This window comes from Apis mellifera, linkage group LG3 (assembly GCF_003254395.2).
Source record: "Apis mellifera strain DH4 linkage group LG3, Amel_HAv3.1, whole genome shotgun sequence".
Lineage (NCBI taxonomy): Eukaryota > Metazoa > Arthropoda > Insecta > Hymenoptera > Apidae > Apis > Apis mellifera.
In genome coordinates this window covers 10,331,296-10,359,238 of record NC_037640.1, presented here as the reverse complement: position 1 = coordinate 10,359,238, position 27,943 = coordinate 10,331,296, and the positions used below count along the sequence as shown (strand labels likewise).

Below are 27,943 nucleotides of genomic sequence, written 5' to 3'. Positions count from 1 at the left end.
TTCAGCCTGCATAGAAATCGGTGATCCTTGATATCTCGTATAAATTCATCTCATCTCGTACAGTGCTCTTAAACTTCCGACCACTTAAGTATAATAATTTTTTTTTTTTCCTCCTTTTTTCATTTCCACGAATATTTTCGATATTTTAATGGGGATATCCCGTTTCGTCAGAAGAAGATCGAACAGAATCGTTTACAATCGTGTGTGGAGTGGGGAAAGAGCGATCAATTTTTTTCTTTTTTTTCTTCCATTCCCTATCCCACCACTCATCACGAAATCGAACGATTTTCGACTCTAACGAATTATCACACTTCTATTTCTCTTTCTCTCTCTCTCTCTTTTTCTCTTGAATTTATAAAAAATACTAATTATAGTACTAATTAATATATATAATTAATTTTTGTATAGTAATTTATACAAAATACTTACGAATAAGAATTCGTAGAATTATTTCCAGCACGATACAATAAAAATACTAATTTATTTATACGTTATATTCTTGATTATTTCCAATTATTTGTAAATTCGACGTTCACTTTTCAAAGAAATTGAACAAAGACAAAATTACATCATTTTTCGATGGAATATAATATAACATATGAAAACGATATTAATAATATAAAACAATATAATATAACATATGAAAATACTTACGAATAAGAATTCGTAGAATTATTTCCAGCACGATACAATAAAAATACTAATCTATTTATACGTTATATTCCTGATTATTTCATGGTTCACTTTTCAAAGAAATCGAACAAAGACAAAATTACATCATTTTTTCAATGGAATATAATATAACATATGAAGATACTTATGAATAAGAATTCGTAGAATTATTTCCAGCATTATACAATAAAAATACTAATCTATTTATACATTATATTCCTGATTATTTCATGGTTCATTTTTCAAAGAAATCGAACAAAGACAAAATTACATCATTTTTCGATGGAATAAAATATAACATATTGAAAGTATTAATAATTGTATTCAATAATAAAGAGAAATATTCTCGATTACTTTTTTAAAAAAAATTTGACGATTCAACATCACAATCACAAGCAAAAGTAACTCTTACTAATAACTTTACTCAATCTAATTTTTAAAAAGTATTATCGACGATTAAACGTCTTCCGTTTCAACCATTTTTTTCCAACTCCTTTCGAAAAAAAAAATCCATCTCCATTCACTTTTAAATAAACGGAGTAGCAAAGGGGTGGGAGGAAAATCGCATCCCTCCTCCTCTCGATGGAAACATCCATCTGGAAAGAGGAAGCGTGCCGAGAACCGGAAGTCTTCCGTCGAAGCCTCCCCTCGATGGAAATGAAGCGGGCGATCGATGGATCAAGAGGGCCGCTACCAGCCGGTTCCGCGCTAGTTTATTAAAAATAATGGCCCCGTTGAAAAATTGCTTCGAGATCGCTCCGTTCGCGGGACTATTTCGAGGCGAGGATGAATCCTCCCGTTATCTCTCGACAAATCCTTCGTTCGAAAGATGAGGAAATCAGAAATTTCACCTTTTTTCGAATTTATTGAATACTTTATTTGTTTCACAATTATCATTGGAGAATTATTTTTAACTTTGCTCGCTTTGAGCGCTCTAAAAAAAAGTATATCACGCTTATTAAAGTTTATTCTTAAATATTACTGTACACTTCTTTATTATGTAGGCTTTTTTACATTTTAATTATCATTCATTACATAAATAAAATTAAATCGATTAATTATTATTTACTTTACGAACTTTAAATAATGCTTGGGAGTATGATACTTTCCTTTATGCAATGGTATTCCACATAATTATATCTTTACTTCTTTTTTTCTTCTTTCCTATTATTGCTTCGAATCATCGATCGAATCGAAAGAAATGAGATATCTCGTACGCAGTGAAATTCGTTCCACGAGTTTTTTATGAACTCGACCAATAAGAAAACAATCTCTTCGCTTCTCGTGCTTCGATTGACGGATCGTATGAATGATTCGTAGAAAATTCGCGGAGGAATAGTATCGATTTAAGAAATGGGATAAATTTCTCCTCGAATCCTTCGATTATTGAAGAAAAAGGGGAGGAAAGAATGGAAACGCATGCGAATTCATCATTCCTCGATTTCGTAAAATCGTTTTGGATCGTTAAAATTTCGTTATTACTCGAACGAGAAATCCCTCTATCAAATCTCAATCTCAACTAAATCAAACTTACTTCATTACCCAGCTTCCGTATCCTTTCGGTATCGGGTTACCGAGATCTAAGATCCGTCAGAAAGATCAAAATCTACCGGCAGCTTGCAATCATCACGAGAACAAGAAACCTCAAAGGATGGACAAGGATCGGTCTGTCCTATCAATCGGATTCCCTCTCTTCGCATCCGTTCTTTGTCCAATCAGCTTCCACCAATTTTTTCTCCCCCTCCCTCCCCAATTTGATCCACCGAATTTCCAGTTCAAATCATACGTCGCACGAGGCAACGTATTTTATTCTTATTTTTCCTTCTCGTTTATTCATTTCTACGATTTTTCTTTATTTCTTCTGATAAATTTCTTCCATTACGGTAAAAAATATTTGTAAATGCAGTAATTTTTATTCCTTTCATTTATCCGAGAGTTTATAATTCTACACATGAATCACGATAAAAGATTCGATACACGATATTCTTCGTTCTTCAATGTGGACTTGATTAATTTCGTTGAATCAATTCAATGGAGTAATAAACAAAATTCAAAATGAATATTGGTTTTTGATACTCCTTTGTTCATCTTTTTCACAATTTCTCAGAAAATCTATAACACGTTCACCGTAAAATAGATCCCTAATGACTCGTATATTCCATCCGCAAGATACATTAAAAATATTCTTCGATCGATTATTCTTTATTTCTTCTTTTATCTCGTCGATAATTTAAAACAAATTTTTCACAAGATTAATATTTATATCCAACTTTCGAATAATTCACTCCATCCAGTTTAATTTCGTTTGATCACTTCGAGGTGCGTGGCCGAGGTTCGAAAACGTGGTCGGAATTTCGGCGAAAAATTAGAAGAGAAACGGTACGCGGAGATTCTCGAATTTAAATTCCTTTTCCTCTCTCTTTTTTTTTCTTCCCTCCCCTCGGTTAGTTTTCTTTCTTTTTTTTCTTTTTCGCAATGAAAATTTCGTAAAAGCGCTCTGTTGCTTCTTTTTTCCCCCTCCTCTCGATCTTTTTTCCCCTCCTCTCGATCTTTTTTCCCTGTGGCTGGTTCGAAAGTTGTTCGAAAGAGAGATTCGCGAGTTTTATTTTAATTGCAACTGTATCGATGAAAATATTATCCACGACTTTTATTACAAATGGTCGAGTTTGATTTTAAATGCTCGTTCTTTCAATGAGATGTGTACAAAGTGCAAATATGAATAATCGTGTTTGATTAATTTCACATTTGTACAGCAAATTTCTTTAGATTTTTTTTAAAATGTCATATCTTGTATATTTATGCGTGAATTGGATTTCACTGATTGCTTCGATTCTTTTTCGTTTGTTTCCATTTTTGAATTCGCAATGGCGACCTCAGCACAGTGGAACAAATATCTGTATAATAATCATTTCTTTATTAAATACATTCTTTCTTACCGTTTGATAAAATCATTTCACGATCTATAATTCGCCAATTTTATCACTTTTGTTGTAAAAAGAAAGAAGAATATCGAACCATTCCTTCGATATTTTGTCGACAAATCCACAAACTCGTTCTCCTTTCTTACGAGAAAAAAGAATCTCTCTTTATACAAGAATACAGAGGGAAGAAATTTTATTCTATCCTTCCCGAATTTATTTTATCGCAGAATCGTCCATCCCCCCTGGTACAACACCAATTACCAGACAATCCCAACGAGAAAGAGGGGAGGGGAGGGGGAAAAAACTAACTCTCACTTACCTCTTACCTCGTGCAGAATCACCCATCACCGCGTGCTACCAATTACCAGACGGCCCCCTATATTACAACACGCGTCTTCCCCTCCGTAGATCTCGTAAAAGTTATTAGATCGTAGGAGAGCGTGCTTTATAGTCGCCGTTTCTTCCAACACCATTCCATCTCTCCCTTTAAATGTGGAACAGGTAATAACAACATCGACGCGGTGGAAATTTACATTTGCATATAAACATTTGGATTAATCGATATCCATCTCTCAACCACACTTTTCCATGATCCAATCCTTCCTCGAAACAGGAATTAATAATCCATTCGCCTGACGAAATTCGTGAAATTAATCGATGAAATTAATTTAATGAAATTCTATCGATGTAGGATTTTAATAAAAATTCTTATTCAAATCCTTTTATTTTCGGGCTTTGTTTCTTCGAGGAGAGAGATGATAATTTGGTAATTAAAAATATGTATATATATCTTTGTGGACAGGGGATAAACTTGGCGACTTTTGAAAGATTGGAAGAATTGAAATTATCGTGAGGCGAGCTTTTAATCGGGATCAGACGTGGTTCAGATTCGTTTCAGTATGGGTTAATCGATTAATGGATGGATTAATTCGTGGTTTAAGGCTGGGGATAAATTTAAATAAAGAGGCGATGATTTCTTTTTGAAGTAAAAGAAGGGAATTGTTGCGAAAAAATGATGTTTTGGAAAGTTTCTTTATTTATTGGATTGTTTTAGAATCTGTGTGTATCTTATATATAAAATATATAATATTTTAATATCGGAATCTTTATCTGTTCTGAACATATCCTAATTTTTTTGCAAAACAATTTTGATTCAAGTATTTGAAAAATATTAATTCTGATGTCAAAATGAAAGAAGTAATTTTTTGAAAATTTTTGTAATTTTTCATTATTATTAATTGATCAATTTTTTGCGAATATAATTTTAGATATATTTCTCAACTCATTTGTTTACAAATAACAAATTCAATTCATAACCTATTACAACTCAAGTATTTGAAAAGTATTGCTTCTAATATCAAAATGAAAGAAGTAATTTTTTGAAAATGTAACTTTTCATTATTATTAATTCATCAACTTTTTATGTGCATAACTCTAGATATATTTCTCAACTCTTGATTACCAAATAACAAATTCAACTCATAACCTAACTATTACAACTCAAGTATTTGAAAAATATTACTTCTAATGTCAAAATGAAAGAAGTAACTATTAATTGATCAATTTTTTGCGAGCAAAACTCTCAACTGTGGTTATATACCAATAACAAATTCAATTCATAACCTAACTATTACAACTCAAGTATTTGAAAAATATTACTTCTAATGTCAAAATGAAAGAAGTAACTATTAATTGATCAATTTTTTGCGAGCAAAACTCTGGATATACTTCTCAAAACTCGTGGTTGTATAATAAAAAATTTAACCATAACTTAACCTATCACTTTTAAAAATCGAAAGAAACGAAAAATCACGAAGAAGAAACGAAAAAAGGAAGCGAATAGAACATTAGCCGATATTAAAAAAGAGAAGAATCGCGCGTTCATACACGTTTCTGATGGCGAAATAATACCATGAACGTTTTGAAAAATCGTTCTGCCTTTCGATGCATCGCGTCATTTACACGTGTGAACGCGTCCAGGTTCCCAGTCAATTAAACTCGGCGAAATTTAATTGTTGCACGGAAAATTTAATGCAATCGTATCGGTCAGGATGTTTTCCACGCGATATATATATATATATATATATATATATATATATACACGTACGCGCGGAAAACTTTTATTTTACGCCGATTGTTTTCCCAATTCGCGTATTCCCAAACATTCGAATCCCTGCTTTTTTCTCGCGATCAATTACAATCCCGTTATCAGCCGTTAACGAGTCGCGTCGCCGTTAGTTCTCGAGAGGTTATTCGTTCGAAAAATCGTTCGCTCCATCTCTTCCAATCAACATCGCGCAAATTCGAAATTGGCGCGAATATTTGAATTGTAAATAGGGAAACAATGGGAACACACATTTAGAGTGTTTAATTGTCGCGATAAAGATCGTATTATCGATGGATATATATGAATTTAAGCTTAATAAAGCTTAAATTTATTAATAAAGCTTATTCGAAAAGCTTGTTATTAATTCTTCGAATTATTGCTTATTAAAAGACAGATAATATTTCAACATTTCTAAACAGAATTTTCATTTTACAATCAAAATTTATTAATTTAATCGTCGTTGTGGAATAGCACGAAATCTGTTCGTATATAAAAATAGTTGAGATAACTTTGGATAAATTTGAACGAAGGTACAGGTTATTTAGAATTATCGGAAAGGAAAATTCTTTTACAAATTCCTTTCGTTTAATTCGAGAATGTATAATGATCGAAAAAATAAAATTCGATGGAAGCACATTTGGAAATCTCATTTACATAGATACGCGCGCGCATTTACGTATTTCTCTTACAACGTGGAACAAGTGGAATACCGTTGATACCGTGAATGAAAATCAATTGTAAATTTCTGCATCGGCCGGCTCTCGAAATTGGTGAAATTGGTTAACCTTGGTCGGTTCGGTTGTTATTGCCTATAGTTGGGGCCAGTTAACCGAGCGAAATAATCAATAGACCGATTCGGTTAACCGGTGAGTAAAGTTAACCGAGTCGGTTAAGGCACCGTCGATATGCACCGTCTCTGGAACAACCTAGCCGCCAAGTTATTCCCCGAAATGAGCCGATTGTACGGCAAATTGGAAACGGATACGGCCGATAAATCGTTCGTTGTAACGATCATTCTCGGATAGAGAATTTGATAACGATAATTATTCCGCTCATTGTTGTCCCATCTTTCGGATAAAAATATAAAGATATAAGGTTTGTGTTTTCGATTGAGATAGAAATATCGTTGCTCTGTTAATTTGTTTAGTAAAAAGAAAAATGATAATGGAGGAGAGTATTCGAAATTATTATTATTTTATTCACTTTGAACAAGTGTAATTGAGATAAAGAAAAGTTATTTCAATTATTGTTATTCTTAAATAAAAATATGTGGAGTAGTAGTTGTTTCATACGAATTGTAAAAGATAATACTTTAATTATTATTCTAAGAATTACGAAAATATCTTGATTCTTAAATAAATATAGAGAGGTAATGGTTTGATAAAAATTATAATACAAGAGAATATTCCAATTATTATTATTATTCTAAAGTTTGAAGGTAGACAATTGAGATAAGGAGAAATTATTTCAACTATTGTTACCCTTAAATAAAAATATATAAAGTAGTTGTTTGATATGAATTGTAAAAGATAATACTTTGATTATTATTCTAAAAATATCCTGATTCTTAAATAAATATACATAGAGTGGTAATTACTTGATAAAAACTATAATACAAGAGAATATTTTAATTATTATTATTTTAAAAGGTAGACAATTGAGATAAAAAGAAATATTTTCAATTATTGTTACCCTTAAATAAAAATATATAAAATAGTTTGATATGAATTGTAAAAGATAATACTTTGATTATTATTCTAAGAATTATGAAAATATCTTGATTCTTAAATAAATATACGTAGAGTGGTAATGGTTTGATAAAAATTATAATACAAGAGAATATTCCAATTATTCTAAAGTTTGAAGGTAGACAATTGAGATAAAGAGAAATTATTTCAATTACTGTTACCCTTAAATAAAAATATATAAAGTAGTTCTTTGATACGAATTGTTAACAAAAGATACTTTGATTACTATTCTAAAGATTACGATAAAGGAAAATATTCCGATTATTGTATATCTTTATCCGATGAGCTGGCGCATCGATTTGATTTTCAATTAAATTTAATAATCGGACTTGCTCGTATTCTTTGAAAATTAATCGTTAACGAGTGATAATAATAAAAAAAATAAACGAAAATTCAATTTGGATCGGGCAAAGCAACGAACCAATTCGTTAATTACATTAACCACGATGAACATCGATTATATTTAACACTTAACTTATATAAATTCCATTAAATAATTAATTGTATTTACAATTCCACCGGAAGAGGGATACAACAAACGTGTATACGTAATTTCTCTTTTTAGAAAAGCATCCAGAAGAGATATCTCTATTGATAAATACTCGTTCAAAACCAATATCGTGGATAAAAATATTTATATAAGATCGAACCACGATGACGAACGTCTATCCATCATCTTCCGTGGAGTCAGTTTCTCCACTCCACTCATAGTGATACTTCAACTTTCTCACCGGGCGAGAGATACTCGAAAACTTGGCTCTCGAGTGAACGTGAGAAACTCGGTTCGAATCCTTGAAGGAGCTGGCTGGACATTTAGTATCCTAAAAAACTTTCCTCTCTCTCTCTCTCTCTCTCTCTCTCTCTCTCTCTCTCTCTCTCTCTCTCTCTCTCTCTCTCTCTCTCTCTCTCTCTCTCTCTCTCTCTCTCTCTCTCTCTCTCTCTCTCTCTCTCTCTCTCTCTCTCTCTCTCTCTCTCTCTCTCTCTCTCTCTCCTCTCTCTCTCTCTCTCTCTCTCTCTCTCTCTCTCTCTCTCTCTCTCTCTCTCTCTCTCTCTCTCTCTCTCTCTCTCTCTCTCTCTCTCTCTCTCTCTCTCTCCCTCTCTCTCTCCCTCTCTCTCTCAAGCTTTCAACCAAACGTATTTCTCGCGAACCAAGTTTCCGCTCTTCTTTCCGTATTCACCTCGCTTCTTTCGCTTCTTTCGAATTAAATTCCAGCTGGAGAAAAATACACGGATTTATCGTTCGTAAAAATGTCAAAGGCGATAAAACAGAGAAATCTAATTCTTCCCAATTTCTCGATAATGGGCGATTTTAAAAAAAAATTAAGAATCCTTCTTTCCTCCTTTCTTCTTCTCTTTCTTATATTTTACATTTTACTTCTCTTTTTTATTTTTTATATTTTAGTCTTAGATTTTGTGAAAAAATACAATATACTTCTTTCAAACTATTTTATACTCGTCTTTGGTATTTTAAATCGAGGGAGAGTGGAAAACTTTCCCACCGGCGATCTTCGCGAAGCAACGTGCACGTCGTTAATCGAATCAGCCACCCTTAGTCGAATTAACTTTGCAGTGCGTGTTCGTGAAAACAATTTTAGGATAAGCTGACACAAAGTCGTCTACGTGGAATATATAGGTCAGCCAGGTCTAATCGTGTGATAATTGAGCCGGATCAAATTTAAGGGGTTTAATAAGAAACCAATCCTCTCTCAAACGAGAATATTACCATCGTTGTATCATCATCGGCACAACAACGGCATCGGCCATTACGGAATCGTCCCCTTCGTAATTCTATTCTCGATCTTTACGTCGTAAAATTATAACGGATAGATAAAGGGTGTCCCAAAATTAACGCGAGATTTGAATTAAATATAAAAGAGAATTTTTAAAATATTATTTTTAAAATATAAATAACGAAGACACGTTGTTGTATCATATATCGCTCCATTTTTACTAAACTCTAAGCTGAAAAATACTAATTCGGTCGAACCAATTGATAATATTCTTATTATAAATCCTAATTGTCTAAGAGTTGAATAAGCAACAACTTTTTTTAAATCCAATTCAAAATTCGCAACCAATCCAGCAAATAATATTGTTAATCTAGAAATTAATAAAATATAATTTTTATAATTAAAATCTAACAAATTTACATATCGAATTAATAAATAAATTCCAGCTCTAACTAAAGTTGACGAATGAACTAAAGATGAAACAGGAGTTGGAGCTATTATTGCTATAGGTAATCAAGTTGAAAAAGGAATTTGTGCACTTTTGGTAAAAGCTATTAATAAAGTAAAAATCATTATAAATTCATTCATTTTATAAAAACTTAAATTTCATCTTCCATAATATGTTATTAATCCTATAATCAATAATAAACCAATATCTCCTAATCGATTTAATAAAATAGTTACTATTCCTGAAGTAAATGATTTTATTTTTATATAATAAATTGAGAGTCAAATTGTTCTTTCTTCAGAGTTACCAACTTAATGCAAAAATGGCGGCAAATTCAAATCTTGCGTTAATTTCAAGACACCCTTTATTTTTGACGTTCGATATTGTCGTGATTTGTCGAATTTATCAAATTTTAACAGTTTGACATTTTACTCGATTCGATTCTTTGCAGATGCAAACTTTGTTATTCTTTTTTTTTAATTATATTTGAAGGAAGGGAACGAATGAAAGTTAATTTTACAAATATCCCAAGTAATCGTTCGAAGCTGATTCGAAAACAACGGACGATGTTTCGGATGATAATTGAGATAATGTCGTTCCCCTAAAACGAGAATCGAGAGTGGAAACAACAAAAACGCATAATTCATCCTGCCCCGTCCAATCAACGGAAGAAACTCGGAAACATCTGCATTAACGCGATTACTACATGCCGCGAAAATTTCATTATCCGAGATAACGAACCGGTTTTAATTGCAGTTTGCTCGATACAAAGGGGGATCAACTCCTGAACCGTACAATCGGTCTCTGCAAGAATTTCCGTGCGAGAGGACCGTGGATCCTGGGATAAGTCTCGAGAAATTAAAAGTGGAATTACGAAATCTCCTTCTCGAAATCGAGAAATTTAGGTTTAGTTCGAGGAGAAGGGGATTCGAGAATTTGAGAAAAATTGAGATAAACTTTTAAAAAGAAGGTTTTGAAATAAAGGATACTCTGATAAATCTATCTTTGTTAATCGTTTGGGAATATTTGAATCGTGTTCGAGTCGATCTTTGATTTAAATAAGATTGAAAATTGAGGTCGGTGTTCAAAGACAATTATTTCTAGTTTCTCGAATGATTCTTTTAGACGAATTCTTGTTTGATGGAAAAGTTCGATGAGTTGTTTTGAAAAACACGATTGATTGGCCATTATCGAAAGCTTCGAATGTCGTTCGAGATCACGCAAGATCCTTGGAATTTCTTCTTGGAAGGGTCACGATATTTCTTCCAGAGATCTCAAGTGTCGTTACAAATGTCTGATAAATTCAGAGAAAATATCGAAACCATTTTCTATTGAACGTTAAAAATAATAGAACAGGTATTGACGCATTTGAGCTAACGTTTCAAGCGTTCAGAAACAGCCATCCCCTACGATTGTAAATCTTACGACAAAGATTTTTTTTTAAATTTTCCCAATTTTATTTATTGTATTAATTTGAATACTTTGGAAATTTTCAATAATATTATAACAGCGTCACAATTGAAAAGTGTCATTTTCAAATCAATTTTTGAAAATGTTCGATTTGGAGAACGAAAGACCTCCTTTCGAGAATTTAATTTCGAACATTAAAAGAAAAAGGAAATTTTCGTACATCAAAATATAAAATTTCCAAAATCACAAGAATAAGAATAGGGAAAGAAGAAAGCTAATCTCTGTTTCGATGATTGTTCGAAGAGAAAGACCTGTTTATTTTGCCTGGAAATTGCGTCATGATTGAAAAGTAGTCCGAATTTCTGAGAAATCAATTTTGAACGTCGAGAAAAAAGGGCGTTTTTTTCGAGAATTTAATTTCAAGTGTTAAAAAAAAAAAGAAGGAACTTTTGTACATCAAAATGTAAAATTTCGAGAATCAGAAGAGAAAGGAGAAGGAGAAGAAGAAAACTAATCTCGGTTTCGATGATTGTTCGAAGAGAGAGAGACCAAGACCTGTTTATTTTGCCTGTAAATTGCGTCACAAAGTAGCGCGAATTTCTGAGAAATCAATTTTGAACGTCGAGAAAAAAAGGCGTTTTTTTCGAGAATTTAATTTCAAGTGTTAAAAAAAAAAGAAGAAGGAACTTTTGTACATCAAAATGTAAAATTTCGAGAATCAGAAGAGAAAGGAGAAGAAGAAAACTAATCTCGGTTTCGATGATTGTTCGAAGAGAGAGAGACCAAGATCTGTTTATTTGCCTGGATATTAAAAGCGGCGCGAGTCGAAGCTTGCTTTAATTAAAAGTACATTCCTCGAGAGATCGAGTTTCCGTTTCGAAGTTTGCCAAGTTCCAGTAACTCTCTTTGCCCTTCCCTTTTTCGATCACGGCTGGCTTCAACGGGCCTTTGGTTACCTGGTCAATTAAAATTTTTAAAAGAGAGACAGAGGCGTGATTCCACCACGGTTGAAAAAAATAATCTCGACGGCGGTTAATTTCGAGTTTTTATTTCGAGAGTTAACCATCGGAAATGGGGCTAATTAACCTGCCTTTGTAAAAACGAAAATCGTCCCTTTTCGAAACGCTTCAACAATTTTTTCACGGGTAAGAAAATTTGTTGTTCCAATCAGAAATTATAATTATAACGATGACATCTAAAAACGTACCTCGAACAAAAGTTAAATTAATAATAAGACATTAGAAATTATAACAATGATATCTAAAAACGTATTTTAAACGAAAGTTAAATTAGTGATAAGATATTCGTTGTTAATTGTTCTTCTTCCAATGACAATTTAATTTTTTTTTTTTTTTCATTTTCGAAGATTTTAATTTTGCGTTTCGAGTTTATACACTCGTGAAGACGCGAGTCGTATATGCTCGAATTGGGCGTCATTGAGCGCTGTTTCGAATTCTGCTTTGTTTGTTTCTCCTGTTCGAACCGTGCCACGCGACACGACATAACGAGCTCGGTGTAGTAGAACAAAGGCATCGGTACGATTCACATCTATATAACATTTTAGTTTATTCCTATTTCCTTTATTAAATATTCTATTTTATTTCTTTTTTTTTTTTATTACGCATTCTTTATTTCGATCGAATCATTTCATAACCTATTTCCCGATATTTGTTTTTTATTAGTTAAAAATTATCGTGCGAATATTAAATTAAATATACGCTGTTTCGAGGAATCTGTTTTTTAAAGCAATTTTTTTTTATTAATTTATTAATTTTGTAAATATTCTCTTTAATGATTCCTGGTGAATTTTTAATCAAATAATACTAAAACAAAGTTACATTCAAGCAATAATTATCAACGAACTAATATGTAAATCAAAATAAAAAACATTATTAATATAAATTAGAAAAATAAATTAAATAATTTATGAAAATTTTCTACGATTGATATTATTATTGAAAAAATTTTGAATATTTTATTCGAATGAATTGCTAAATATTGTAAATTCTTTTACAAGTCAGAGATGTAAAAGAATGGATGTTCATATAAATTTTTATATTTTTGCGAATAAAACTAAAGAAATGAAAATTACGTAAATGAAGATTTGTTTCGTCCTCGAAATATTACAATGAATACTTTGAATATTTTGCATAATTTTGCATATTATGTTCACATTTCTGGTTATATATTTTTGCACATTTAAATTCCTCCGTAAATGCATAAAATGCCCTCGAGTTATTATTATGAAATCTGGTCCTTTTATTATCGTGAAATCTGGATTTTGCGACTTTTTCCCTCTTATGTAGATTAATTCCATCACGACAATGTACATCATTTTTTACAACATGACATTTTTTACAAAGATAGTAATCATTTTTAATTCGTACAAGATAAAGAATTTTAATTCCAAATTTTTATTCCTAATTTTTTTTCCTCTCTCTTTCTCGTTCCATTTTTAAAGAAAAAGCAATATTCCTGTATCGCTCTCAATATATTCCTATTAAAATAATACAATATAATTTCTATCATCCAAAAGATTATTATTTTATTTCGTTATAATAAAAAGCAAGTACCTTTCAACTTTCGTAAATGATATAAGTTATCCAATGTTATCGATAACTTGGATAAAATCTGATATCAGAACGAAAGAAGAAGTTTCTCTAATCGTATCTTAAGCTTAGTTGTCAAAGGCGTATCAAAACGAACAATCGAACTGTAATTGGCAATTATTTAATATACGAAAAAAGAAAATTTAATTTTTTCCACGTATAGTATAGTATAGTCAACGATTAAAAATTTAAAATCGTTTCGTATAAATTAAAAAAATTGAATTTTTACGAAGGAAGGAAAGAACGGATAAAATAGAATATTTTACACGAATTTATTTTTTACACGAAAAATCGAATTCGAATTTATTTTTATACGAGAGAAATCAACCTTCGCCCGGCTATACCATATATTCCATCGCTTTTTGAATATTTAATAGAGAACACCGTAGTTCCTATGCTACACGAATATTCATTGTTTTCAGAACATTTAAATATCAAACCCCCGTGAAATACATTGTGAATATCGATGCACAAAAGTAGAATCGGAAAGGTCTGTATTGAAAAATCAATGTAACATTAGCGATGTGCGATTCCTTGTGCAAACAACCAGAGTATTTCCACCAGTGTGTATAAAATTACACGTACGCATTTATTATATCTCACTCGGTCGAAATTTTCGAATTAAATTATATTTAATGAAGATCCTAACATTAAGATAAATAGAATTAAATAAATTGTATTAAAATTCTCGCGAGTCCCTCTTTTTAATCCTCGTATTATTATACGATTAATATTCAATGCGAGATTAATTTCCATTGCGATTTTAATAACGGAATAAATATCAATCGGGATAGACATATTACGTCATAAAATTAAATTTCATCTTAAAACAAATCCATTTATACTTTCCTCAAATTATATATCCGCATTCTGAATATTAAACTAATATTACGAATCATAATATTTGTTCCAAAGAAAATTAATTTCAAGCAAAAAATAAATCCAACGAAAATCCGCGATATTATAAAGATCAATATCCAAAATATTATAAATATAATGGAATACACGTCCCATTTAAAAATTGAATCAAGTTAACGATACGATAATTGAAAAAAGATCAAATATTATAAACATCGTATAATTTTCTGACATAACCTAATTTCGCTCGGACGAAATTCTAAATTCTGCCACGAATCAAATCTCACTGGCGAAAAAAAAGTAAATATCGCACGAAATCACACGTTCAGACATCCGTTGAAATCACTTTTTTTCTTGTTCTTCGTCCGTTCCTTTGCTTTAAATTCATTTCGCACAAAAACACGTACAAATATACGTATAATTCGTTCGAAACGATTTTGCCGTAACTCGGCAAAAGGCCGCCAGGATTCGCGACGATCGAATCTACGTATGATCATCGCGAACGAAGTCAGTTTTATTCGTTCCAGAAATTCCACGATGCTTTCTCACTGGCAATCAATAGAACGCGAAATTTAATCTCGACCCACCTGGCACAGCCTAAATATCCTAAATTCTGTTATCCCCATGGGTATTCCCCTCGCGGAGAGACACGAGAAAGAGAAATGGCCGACGTGTATATCTCTTTCCTTTTCTCTCTTCCTTTTTCATTCGTTTCAAAGGAAAACAAGCGATCAAGTTTATCAAGGGTCGTTCAAAAAAATTTATCAAAAGATTGCATTGTATAATTATGTTTAATTAAACGGTCGGTCTTGATTTTCTTCTCTCTATTTTTTTCTCTTTTATTTATTTTTTTTCCTTTTTTCCTTTTTTTCGTTGAAATCTTTTAAACGAAGAGATTACCGGGGTAGGAGTCAATTACTACGCGTATCCTTTTGCGCTTTTTCGACTTTATTTCCTCTTATTTTTAGATGCTTGGAATATTATAAGGTTTCAAATGAAATTTTTCATCGGAATTTCGAACGGAGTAAAAAATTTATACGAGTAATTTTTTTTATAGCGAGTTTGAAATTTCCTTTTAAATTTTTTTTTTAATGTAAATTTGATTTTGTCGTAGAAAAGATTCGAAAATTTAATTAAATCGCATTTGCACATAGATATACGATGGATTATTTAGCGATATTATTATAGAAAATGAAGATATGATACAATATGCACGATACACGAATGCAATAATTTTATAAAATATTATACAACTTTATCATTTCATCTTGGAAAAATTCAAAAAAAGAAAATCACAAATTTTAATATTTATTAATTTTTACAGATATAGGAGAAGGGTTCATAAACGAAATTTGCTTTTCCACGCAAGAAAAAAAAATCTGCTTGCAAAGTTCGTCTCGAACGAATCTCTCTCCTCGTTAAACCTGAAATAATCCCACAAAAATTTGCTTAATTGAAGAATAGAACGAGAAGCGAAAGCAGGGGGGAAGAAGAATAATTCGATGGACGAGAGGAAGTAAGAAACCAGCCCTTTACGAAATTTAATTCTATCGAGGCCTGCTTCCCATGAGAATACACCCACAATTATTTATAATCCTGAAGCTACAGATTTATCTTAGGTTATGTCGTACCTGTCGCCATCTTTAACTCGCTCGAGCACAAGATGCCCGCGATTTTTCAACTTTCTCGACTTTTATAATACCTCACCGATCTCATTGTTCCACGTTTTTTCCTTTTCTTCTTCTTCTTCTTCTTCTTCTTCTTTTTCTTCTTCTTTTTTTTTTTTATCTTTCGAAACGATGCTGTTAAAAAATTCACAGGAGTATTCACACTTGTACGTGCATTCTCGATACCTTGTGTACAGTTTCTTGGGAATTTATTGGAGCCAGGTTTTTGTTTGATTTATACTAGAATTTATTTGCTACGTGACTGTCCTTTGAGGTTTGATAAAATATTAGATAGTTATAAGGTGGGTTTATCTCTGTAAGTGAAATGTGTTCGTGATATATATATTGTTGTACAGAAATGGATCGTAAAGGAAAAGTGTCGAGGAAAATTCTGATATTTTTGTAATTCGATCTACTACTCGAGATACTGGAAATTTCTAAAATTCAGAATATTTATCTTTTTTTTTTTTTTTTTGAGAGAGAGAATATCTATTTTTTCTAGAATTAAAATTTCGATAAACTCGAACAATATCTTGAATTAATCTTAAATTTATCTTAATACATAATATTCATGTATATCACGTATCAAAAGAAAAAAATTTCTCTCGTTTTAAAAAATCTGGACAATCGTTCTCTTTTCATTCGTTATTCACAAAAATTGTAAAGATTATGATGGAGAAAAAGAATTTTCTTAAATTATCGGGATTCTCGTTTTAATACCGATTCTTCTGTAATACGAAGCGAACAAAGGTTTTTAAAATTTTACTTCAACTACTAGACTTTTCACACTGCTAATATTTTTTTTCTTTAATCTCGTGATGTAACCGCGAAGAATACGAACAAGTATTTTCAACATCTCTTTTGTTAATCCCAAATGTGTATGTAAATTTATAAACAATAGATAGAATAGATAAAAAAAAAGAAAATAGCAAAATATTTCGATTTTAAATTAAGCTAATTTGTTTAAGCATTTTATATTTATAATTTTAATTAACTATTCCTATCAATATTTGATATTACATCTCTATATTTTTTCATTCTTAAGAAAGGAAAAGAAAATTGTGAAGAAGAAACATCATCGGTATGAGAGAATTCTCGTTAAAAACTTATAATATCGGGAATCGTGCTTTTTGATAAATTCCATGATTAAGAAGGTTGAAAAAACTAAAAAAACCAAGAATCAATTTTTCTTTTATACCCGCCTTATCTCCTCCGCCTTACTTATCTCGGAACCTTCGGCAAAAGTATTATACCTCGCATCGTCTCTTTTCGGATTAATAATCCAATCCTTAAGAAAGATTTTCCCTCGCTTTTCCTATCCTCGATCGAGCTATTAAATATTGAACTTTTAATTGTTGCAAGTTTGTCGAACTTCAACCGTGTCGCGAAGGATTGACCCAGATTCGAGGCTCTTCGAGATATTAATTGAAAAATTTTGCGTTAATATTTCTTTTTAATTAATTGTTTAAAATTCTTGCTTTTTTTTTTTTTTTTAAGCAAAAGTCTTAGGTCTTGTTGTAAAATTTTTAATCGAAGTAATTTCTTTCTCATTCGACAAATATTCGAAAGATTCAAAAGATTCTGATTTAATCTTCCCCTCCCCTTCCCTCTCCAATCAATCATAATCCTTAGACTAATTCAATACAACAACCTCGCTCGAGAAATTTATTTAAATTAAATTCAAAAATATATATATAATAACAAGTAAAATTCAAGATAAGATTTTTAAATTTTCAAAATTAAAATAAATTGTACAATAATATCTCGATATTATTTATTTTTTTTCTTTTTTTTATTAATCATACACTTTGTGCATTTAGTAAGACTTAGTAAGATTAAACTTGCACATAAAGGAGGAGAAAACACGATAATATTAGATTAATTCAATACAACAACCTCACTCGAGAAATAAAATTTAAATTCAAAAATATATAGATATATAATGACAAGTAAAATTCAAGACAAGATTTTTAAATTTTCAAAATAATTATTAATCGTACACTTCGTGCATTTAACTTAGTAGGATTAAACTTGCATATGAAGGAGGAGAAAACACGATAATATTAGATTAATTCAATACAACAACTTCACTCGAGAAATAAAATTTAAATTCAAAAATATATATATATATAATGACAAGTAAAATTCAAGATAAGATTTTTAAATTTTCAAAATAAATTGTACAATAATATCTCGATTTTTTTTATTAATCGTGTATGTGCTATTTAATTTACTAGAATTAAACTTGCATATAAAGGAGGAGAAAACACGATAATATTAGATTAATTCAATATAACAACTTCGCTCGAGAAATTTAAATTCAAAAATATATATATATAATGACAAATAAAATTCAAGATAAGATTTTTAAATTTTCAAAATAAATTGTACAATAACATCTCGATATCATCGATTTTTTTTATTAATCGTACACGTGCATTTAACTTAGGATTAAATTTACGTATAAAGGAGAAAACACGATAATATTAGATTAATTCAATATAACAACCTTGCTCGAGAAATAAAATTTAAATTCAAAAATATATATATATAATGACAAGTAAAATTCAAGATAAGATTTTTAAATTTTCAAAATAAATTGTATAATAATATCTCGATATCTATTTTTTTTTCTTTTTTTTTTTTATTAATCATACACGTGCATTTAGTAGGATTAAACTCGCGCATAAAGGAGGAGAAAACACGATAATATTCTTATTTCGTCCTCTTTATCGTAATGGAACGTTGATTTTTCCACGTAAGGGAAGTAAACAAGAAATCACGGAACGAAACTGCGGAGAAAATAGCAAAAGGCGGTGGAAGCTCGATGTCGTTACGTCTGAGAACAACCCTCCTCTGAGATATATTTTTACGAAAGGGGGCCATATTTTTGCGAAAGGTGCGAAGTAGCGTTGAAAACATTTTTAGCCAAATAATTTCGTTGCATCGTGTTCTAATTCGGGGAAGAGAAGGAGAAAGCTTCAACTTCGCTTCAACCATAAACATCCGACGATAAAACTTCCTAAATATTGGAAAACTGCGGTGAAAATACTCGAAAAAATTGTTTACACGTTACTCGCAACAAGTGATTCAAATTTCAATTTTAATACACATTTATTTTTACTATTTCTTAAATAATATTTTAAATATTTTTAAGATAGCACGTGAAACGATTGATATTTTGATATATTTATAAAATATCGATATCTTTAGAGAAGATTCGTTTGTGCACAGTCACCCTGTACATGCAATAATAACGAAAAAAATGACGCGGCATTATGAAGCGGAATAGCTGGCTACGTTGAATGCAATTGCTTGCTCATTTATCAAAATCAAGCTTCTATTACCATCGGTAGTTTATCAAAATCAAAATCGATCGAGCTATATATATCATATATATCTCGAAATAGAGAGATCCATTTTCATCTATAAAATACATTCACAATTTACATCATTATAACTTTTGTAATAGTTATAGTATAAACGAAGATGTAAAATATGTTAATCGCGATACGGAAAATTTGTATTACGAGAATTTTCCCCTTATAAAATAATCATCCCTTAGAAACTTTCCCTCGCCCGAATTGTTCGAACAATAATACGATATTATAATAATTTAAATATTATACAAACTTTCATCTTGAAAAATAAATAATAATCCTTTAAAAAAAAAAGGAACCACGCTTTTTGTTGTGAAAGAGAGAAAAAAAAAGGAGCACAGATTCGGAGAAACACTGATGTAACGGTGCGAAAAAAATGTTTAAGCATCGACCCTTCGTTAATTTCGTCAAATATTTTTTACCGCTGTGGAGGAGACCTCGCCGTTTATTTTTCAAAGCAACATTTTTATTTTTCTTCCACGAGAAAAAGAAAAGGTTGCCCCGTTATGAAGGACGAAAAAAAGGGGGGGAAGGGAAGAGGAAAGGAGTTTACACTCGTCGTGTCGATGTGTACTCGCGTGTTGTTGACACAAAGAAAAACGTGGCGAGTGAAAAGAAAAAAGAAAATATATATTATCGTGCTTGTGTGTGTGTGCTCACTTTATGTGTGTGTATATATACGCACACGTCTTTTCTCTGCGCTTATTTCGTGACGCGTGTTCCGTGTGGTTGTTTTCAAGCTAACGACGTCGTAATGGCGGACCTTGGAGCATGGAATGGCGGCGATAAGAATCGGCGCGGCTTTCTCTATTTTTTAAATTTAAATCATAATTGTTTCGAAGTGAAACAACGTTTTTCTCTTCTCGAATTTCTCGTTGAATTTATAATATAGACAATGAATATTTATCCGAATTACAATGGAATTGTTTCGAATTTCGATCTATCTTCGCCCCTTTTTTTTTTTTTTTTAAGTAATTCACGTTATAAAATGTTATAAATATTGGTAATACTCTCGCGAATTTATAAAACTCGATATCCACCTACGTGAAATATACAATATTATATAGTATTGCAGGATGGCTTCTATTAGAATCGCGAGAACAATTGTACGTCGCAGTAATGCATTCAGACATTCTCTTCGAATAATCCATCAGGTATTCACCAAGATTGTACACACGTCTTGTCTCGTTGCAGACGTATTCGCGGATAAATTCCCTCGAAATTGTTGCGTTGAAAGTCGTGTGTTGGTTTCAACGAGAAGAGTAATGTAATTGGTTGAAAAAAAATATAAAATAATAACAATAATTGCATTGATATTTGAGACGAAACGAGAAGAGATCCGGAAGTAAAGAAAAGAAGGAGAAATTCGTGGATTTCTTTCTGTCTCGTTTTGAGATAGAAGAAAGAAAAAAGAAGGAAGACGATGAAGAAATTCGACGAATACGATAAGAAAATTGATCACGGTTGTTCAAGATGGATCGGTGGGAAGGTGGAATATAATCAGGATGAAAAATGAAACAACAACTTTTGCCATTTTTTCCACGTCAAATAAATGTCCAGGACAAACTTCCTCCTCTTCTTCTTCTTCTTCTTCTTCGTTTTGCTGGAAGAAGTTCGATCGAATTATACTGAGAAAGAGTTTTAGGATTCGATCTATTGATAAGGTTGAACATTTTCCAGTTTATCGGCTCGTAATTTTCCAACCAGCGACGCTTCCTCATTTTAGAAACATGAAAGTTTCTCTTCTCGTTATCGAGTGGTGGATTATTATAAGTCTAATAAGTCTAATCTTTTTCTATATGTATAAAACTTGAAGAATTACGTAACGAACTTCGTAAATCACATTTCTTATATTGAAAATTTTAAAATTCTTTTTATGTGGAAGAGTAATTCGATCTATTAATTTTTCTTCTCACTGTATTATAATTTTCTATTTACATATACAGTATTGTTATGTTTAGTAGAATGTTTTTAGAGGGATCGAAACAAAAGTTGGAAAAATCAATCCATTAATTTTCTCTTACACTCAACTTTATCTGGAGGATCAATCTTCCAAAGCTATATACTCCACGAAAATATTATTAACATTCCGTGAAATTAATTTATATCTACGCTTTACTCAAATGTTTGATAATTAGGAAAAAAAATTAATAGAAAATTTGATCGAGAAATATCGTGACACGTCGTATATGTATGTGTCATATATATTATGAAACATCTGGAGAGATGACACGAGACAGAGAATCTTAACGTCGCGTCAACGAAATCTAATCTGAAACTCCTTCCATCGCGAAATTACATCAAGCTATCATGTTTTCGTCTATCTCTGTCGTCTATTTTCTTTTGAAATGGAATAATTATTTCTAAAAGTCAATCAATTTATGCGATGAAAAATTATTTGTCCAATAAAGAAACTCTGGAAATATTCACGTGTCTTGTTCCATGTGCATCCAATTGTTAATTCAGAAAAAGAAAAAAGAAAAGGAACGAAGAAGAAGAAGAAAAAAAGAGAGATTTCTAAAAGTCAATCAATTTATGCGACGAAGAATTATTTGTCCAATAAAGAAACTTTGGAAATATTCACGTGTTTCGTTCCATGTGCATCCAATTCAGAAAAAGAAAAAAGAAAAGAAACGAAGAAGAAGAAGAAGAAAAAAAAAAGAGATTTCTAAAAGTCAATCAATTTATGCGACGAAGAATTATTTGTCCAATAAAGAAACTTTGAAAATATTCGCGTATTTCGTTCCATGTGCATCCAATTGTTAATTCAGAAAAAGAAAAAAGAAAAAAAACGAAGAAGAAGAAAAAAAGATTTCTAAAAGTCAATCAATTTATGCGACGAAGAATTATTTGTCCAATAAAGAAACTCTAGAAATATTCACGTGTTTCGTTCCATGTGCATCCAATTGTTAATTCAGAAAAAGAAAAAAGAAAAGGAACGAAGAAGAAGAAAAAAAAAAGAGATTTCTAAAAGTCAATCAATTTATGCGACGAAGAATTATTTGTCCAATAAAGAAACTCTGGAAATATTCACGTGTTTCGTTCCATGTGCATCCAATTGTTAATTGAGAAAAAGAAAAAAGAAAAGGAACGAAGAAGAAGAAGAAGAAAAAAAGAGATTTCTAAAAGTCAATCAATTTATGCGACGAAGAATTATTTGTCCAATAAAGAAACTTTGAAAATATTCGCGTGTTTCGTTCCATGTGCATCCAATTGTTAATTGAGAAAAAGAAAAAAAGAAAAGGAACGAAGAGAAGAAACGAAGCAGAGGAAGAAGAAGAAGAAAAAAAAAAGAGAGAAAGGCTTTGATTATGTGAGTAGTATTAAAGGCTCGTTTTAAATTTGCATAAATCTCTCGTCAATTAGCCACTTGTATCGCGAGAAAGGAGGGAGAAAGAAGGAGAAAACCGCAGGAGGGAAACTTGTGATTAATTTCCTTTCGTGCGCCGGGATCGGATGAATTTTAATTTCAACCGCAGCGGTTTATATCGCGGCGTAATTAATTTTAATTAGATCTAAACTTCTGACACGATTCGCTCGATTCACTTTTCGTTACATGAACCTTCCTTCGAAAAGTTTCGCAATTATTTAAATAAGAAAAGATTAATAAGCAAAATATCTCAGAAATCGCGATCGAAGAAATATATCGATTGTTCGATTTTGAATTCGAAAAAGAAAAGGAAAAATTCTATGAGAGATATTTCAAATATATCGAAGATATAATAATTTAATTAATTTTGCAATCATTCAGTGTAGAGGAAAAAAGAAAAAATTCCTTAAATACATCTACGATAATTCTATCAAAAGAGAAAATTCCGATTCCAAAATATGTTAAATATTTTAAAATACAATTTCATCGAAGACACTTCATGGTAATTCATTAAATTTTGCAATCCATTCCAAAATATCTTAAATACTTTAAAATCTAAATTCATTAAATTTTACAATCATTCATACAGGGAAAAAGAAAATCGCTCAATTTCCACCAAAAGAGAAAATTCCGATTCAAAATATCTTAAATACTTTAAAATACAACTTCATCGAAGATACTTCATGATAATTCATTAAATTTTGCAATCCATTCCAAAATATCTTAAATACTTTAAAATCATAATACTTTATAACTTCATCGAAGAAGACACTTCATAATTCATTAAATTTTGCAATCATTCAGTACAGAAGAAGAAAGAAAAAATTCCTTAAACACATCGAAGACACGATAATTTATTAAATTTCACGATATCGCTCAATTTCCACTAAAAGAGAAAATTCCGACTCCAAAATATCTTAAATACTTTAAATCAACAACTTCATAGTAATTCATTAAATTTTGCAATCGTTCGTAGAGGAAAAAAGAAAATTCCTTAAACACATCGAAGACACGATAATTCCACCAAAAAAGAAAATTCCAAAATATCTTAAATACTTTAAATCAACAACTTCATGGTAATTCATTAAATTTTGCAATCATTCAGTGCAGAAGAAAAAAGAAAAAATTCTTTAAACTCATCGAAGACACGATAATTTATTAAATTTATTATATTACAATCGCTCAATTTCCACGAAAGAAAAAAAATTCCAAAATACCTTAAATCCTTACCTTCGAAATCGAAGACAATTCATAATTCGTTAAACTCTCCACTCGTTCGATTTTCGTCGAAGAGAAGAGAAAAAATTCCGCAGAAGAATATCTTAAAAACGCGATTTCATTTCACGATATTTCGATATTTCGATGAAGAGAGAGAAGAAAAAGGAAGAAAGGACGCGGCACAACGTGTTAACAACATCGTTTGCTTTCGAGCTCCCCTCGAATTCGAATTGATTTATTCGCGGAAATAAAGCGGTCCTTTTCCCGAAAAGAGGGGGGTGGGGGAGAAATGGCGGGATTGTTTGCAAATTCGCGCGTTGAAAGCGTGCTGCGACGTTCTATCTACGAGCTGTATCCTCGTGGTAGTTGGGAATTGTAAAAGGGGGGGAGGGGACGCTCGCCGGCAATATTCATAAAATTGAATGGCCTCGCGTGGAAATGCGAGGCGCAACCGATTCGCACGTTTTTCGCGTAAAGGAGGAGGAGGATAGTAGAAAAGTGGGACCCTGAAAACCTCGAGGATCAACATCCTGCGGGGAATGGCTCCGCGAAAGGCCGCTTCCCACTTCCCTTCCAATTTTCCAAAAAAGATGGCGCGCGCGTACAACGCGTTGAGAAAAATATCGCGTATAATCGTAAAAATAAGGTTCCCTCTTTCTGGGAACAGAATGATTTCTCTTACGAAGGATTAAGCGTGGGGAATATAGAAAATTTGAATTAAGTTTCGTGACTCATAATAATATTCAAAATTATGGAATAGTAATTAAACTAATTTTAAATTTCGAAGATCCATTTACGTACACGTGTGTTTATATGTATATTTAAAGGTAACTATTATCTGTGTGTATATCAAAAATTCGAAAGAATGTTTAAATTATTTCGCACGATATTTTAAATATCTCGACTAAGAGAATTAATTAATATTCGATATTAAGAAAATTTGTTTTCAATTAATTATTTCGTAAAAAAAAATTATTCAATAATGAAAATTCCAATTTTTAAAAAGAATAAAATTTGAACTAAGAAATTAAAAATTGTCTGATTTCATAAATCTGATTGAAAATAGGTAAACAATAATTATCAAGAATAAAAAAATTCTTAAAACTACTGAAATTACGTAGTAGATCATTCTAGGAATTTTATTAAGTGATTTGATATTGATGAGTCAAATTCTGACGACAGCCCCAAATTCTATAACTATTCATTGTACAAAAATATTATTTGATTATTAAAATAAACGAGATAATCAATAGAATAATAAATCTATTAGTTTAAAATTTATAAAGAAGATAAATAATAATTAAATTTTAATCAATTATTATTTCCTCCTTTTTCCTCCAAAAAAAAAAAGAATGGAACGAAACGTTCTACATTTTTGACACGAGGAGTTAAAAGGGACAGATATAACTACATAAATATACATTAAATCCCAAACAATCGTCCAATCCGGTTACCGATTTAACTCGTCCATCTCGCTTAACAGGGTAAAGTGCATTTATTTGTATCGACAAATATACATATATATTCACATACATGTACACATACGTACAAAGCGTAAGAGAGAAACGAGGGAATTTCTGCCGGTTACTCGAAATTTCCATCTTTATTTCCTTTTAATTGGAAACTCCTCGTATTTTCTAGCTCTGGGAACGCGACAGATGCACGCCAATTTACACGCGTGCACAACGTAACAGGGAAACAGAGGGACAGCAACGTAACAAGGGAACCGTCTCCTCCATCTCCCTAAATACGTCCTCTCCTCGAAAAACTTGCGCCATTTTCCACCGATCACAGGGAGTGGAAAAGGGACGTCCCTTTGCCGTCCCATTCCCTCGTCGATAACGAACTCCAGGATCGAGCATATATGAAAAACGAAACAAAGGTTGACGAGAAAGAATCTACGAGACGAGATTCGAAATCGTATTTAATCGTAATTTTTATACGATTGATGAGTTACGCTCGGTTTTCCTTTGGAGAAATTATAATATATTTTGGAAATTGTTGAATTTATTCTTGTTTTAAGATTTTTTAAAGAATTTGAGAAAGGAAGAAATTTAAAGAGTATAATAGCAAAGTAGATATTATTGTATATATATTTGTATATATATTTTGGAAATTGTTGGATTTATTATTATTTTAAGATTTTTTAAAGAATTTGAGAAAGAAAGAAATTTAAAGAATATAATAGCAAGGTATATATATTTGTATTTATATTTTGGAAATTGTTGGATTTATTCTTATTTTAAGATTTTATTTATTAAAGAATTTGAAAAAAGATGAAATTTAAAAAATAAAATAGCAAAGTAGATATTTTTGTATGTATATTTATATGTATATTTTGGAAATTGTAGGATTTATTCTTATTTTAAGATTTTTTAAAGAATTTGAAAAAGGAAGAAATTTAAAAAATATAATAGCAAAGTAGATATTTTTGTATGTATATTTTGGAAATTGTTGGATTTATTCTTATTTTAAAATTTTTTAAAGAATTTGAGAAAGAAAGAAATTTAAAGAATATAATAGCAAGGTATATATATTTGTATTTATATTTTGGAAATTGTTGGATTTATTCTTATTTTAAGATTTTATTTATTAAAGAATTTGAAAAAAGATGAAATTTAAAAAATAAAATAGCAAAGTAGATATTTTTGTATGTATATTTATATGTATATTTTGGAAATTGTTGGATTTATTCTTATTTTAAGATTTTTTAAAGAATTTGAAAAAGGAAGAAATTTAAAGAATATATTAGCAAGGTAAATATTATTTGTATAATACTGTTGAAATCGTGTTAATCATTGAAATCAAAGATTGTCCCAGTTTTCAATTGCATTGAATTCCATTATTGTTTAACGTGGAATCCATTTTTTAGCGCGTTAAAGGATCAACTTTCGATGAATTTATTAATATGAAATCGATATTCAAAAGTATTGAAAAGAATATTTATGAAAATAATACGTAAGAATAATAAATAGAAAATAGATATTATTTTAAAAATATGGCTTTAATATAATGATCTGAATATTTTGTTTAAAAAGAAAACAGACAAAATTTCGATTCTCGAAAATAAAATTGAATATATATTCGTAAACCAAGCAGCTTATTTGCATTTTTAAAAAATGCTTAAAAAACAATAATTCACAAAATAAATTACGAAACGACTTGAATTCGTCAAAAAATGTTATTTTTAAAATCTATTAATTTCGCAAAAATAAATTTCACTTAATTCGTATATTTCGCATGCATCCTTTCAAAAAACGTTAAAAAATAACAATCAAAACAACTTTGATTCACCGAAATATTCTCCTCAAAAGCTGGAAAATTCAATTTCTCTCGAAAAATCAGATACATATTCGTTCTAACCTATTTTAAAAAAAATTCTAAAAGAAAAAAGAATAATCAATAATCCTCCAATTATAATTTTGCCGTCTAGATTGGCAAAAATCGGCGGGCATCGACGAAAGTCAATAAAGACTTTCGCGCGAACAACGGGCAGGGCAAGGGGGTGGAGGCAAAGGTCCTTTCGCAACCCCCTAACACGAAACCGCACTCCGCCAGCATTTGCGTTCCACCGGCGTTGCATGCGACGCTTTTTATGCCATAGGAATCGGCGCCTCTCGCCATCCCCTCGCACACTCGTCCAACGATTATTCGATTTATCTCCACTTGTTTTCTCCGCCCAACCATCCCTCTCTCCCTTCCTCGTGTACACAGGCTTGGTGGCGAGATACCAAGTGTTCGTTGCGGCCTCCGAGTTTTTTCCATTTTTTTCTCTCTTTCTTCTTTTTTTTTAGAGAGAGACAGA

The 27,943-nt window shown here is 31.0% G+C and overlaps 1 protein-coding gene across 5 annotated transcripts in view; it reads right to left on the bottom strand.

The window, feature by feature from the left end:
• The window catches only part of LOC551597 (cysteine-rich venom protein), a 114,028-nt gene that overhangs the window by 60,578 nt on the left and 25,507 nt on the right, over positions 1–27,943 (bottom strand). The window contains exon 1 of one of the 5 annotated variants that reach the window (XM_016911320.2): positions 10,754–10,765. The exons of the other annotated variants lie outside the window; for them this stretch is intronic. The gene's annotated coding sequence lies outside the window, so the exon portion shown is untranslated. Of the gene's footprint in view, positions 1–10,753; positions 10,766–27,943 lie in introns of those variants that run through there. 5 annotated transcript variants of the gene reach the window in all.